This window comes from Vombatus ursinus, unplaced genomic scaffold (genome assembly GCF_900497805.2).
Source record: "Vombatus ursinus unplaced genomic scaffold, bare-nosed wombat genome assembly UNPS02012901.1, whole genome shotgun sequence".
In the NCBI taxonomy this organism is placed as follows: Eukaryota; Metazoa; Chordata; class Mammalia; order Diprotodontia; family Vombatidae; genus Vombatus; species Vombatus ursinus.
Window position 1 is genome coordinate 2856813 of NW_020952679.1, and position 803 is coordinate 2857615.

Sequence of the window (803 nt, forward strand, 5' to 3'; positions counted from 1 at the left end):
GGAGTCAGAAAGACCTGGGCTCCAGTCCTGACCCCTATGCCGACCGTGTGACCCAGGGTGAGTCACTTAACTCTTTGGTGTCCTAGGCAGCTTTATAGAACTGTTAAGTCATTGGGGGGAGCTTCCTGGCTGGAGTTCGAATTCACGGATGAAATCATCGGTCACAAATGAAAAGCTAGCACTTTTCCAGCTTTGTCTAAGAAGCTTCAGAGGGGCAAAGGGAGAGGTAGACCATGTCCCCCTAAACCACGACTCGTCCTACTCCTCTTTCCACACCCGGATTCTCAATCAGCCTCCAAAGACTGAAAAAACAATAAGTAGGAACCGATCAGACGCACCCAGTGTCCCTCGACCCAAGCCGCCCGCCCGCCCGCTTTCCCCGCACCCCGGCCCCGTCCGAAAAGCCGAGGGGCTGCTCGGTTCGGAGAAGCCGCAGGACACGGCCAAGCGAAGACGAGAGGAGGGACCGCGGCCACGTGGGATGCGCTCAGCATCGTGGCCCCGGGGATATTCCCGGCCCGCCTGCGCCCCCGGGAGGGGCAGGAGGAGGGCAGGCGGAGGGCAGGCGGGTCCGTGGGCAGGAAGACGTGCCCAGAACTACAAGTCCCAAGAAGCGCAGAGGAAGGAGCGGGGTGGAGTCTCGTCCCGAATTCCCGGGATCCGGCCCGGGCCCGGGAGGAGGGGGAGGGGCCCGGAGGGGGGAGGGGCCCGCGGCTCGGGGGCGGCGGCGGAGGAGGAGGAGGAGGAGGAGGAGGAGGAGGAGGAGGCGGCATCTGGCGTTGCTGGGGCCGGAGCCGGAGCCG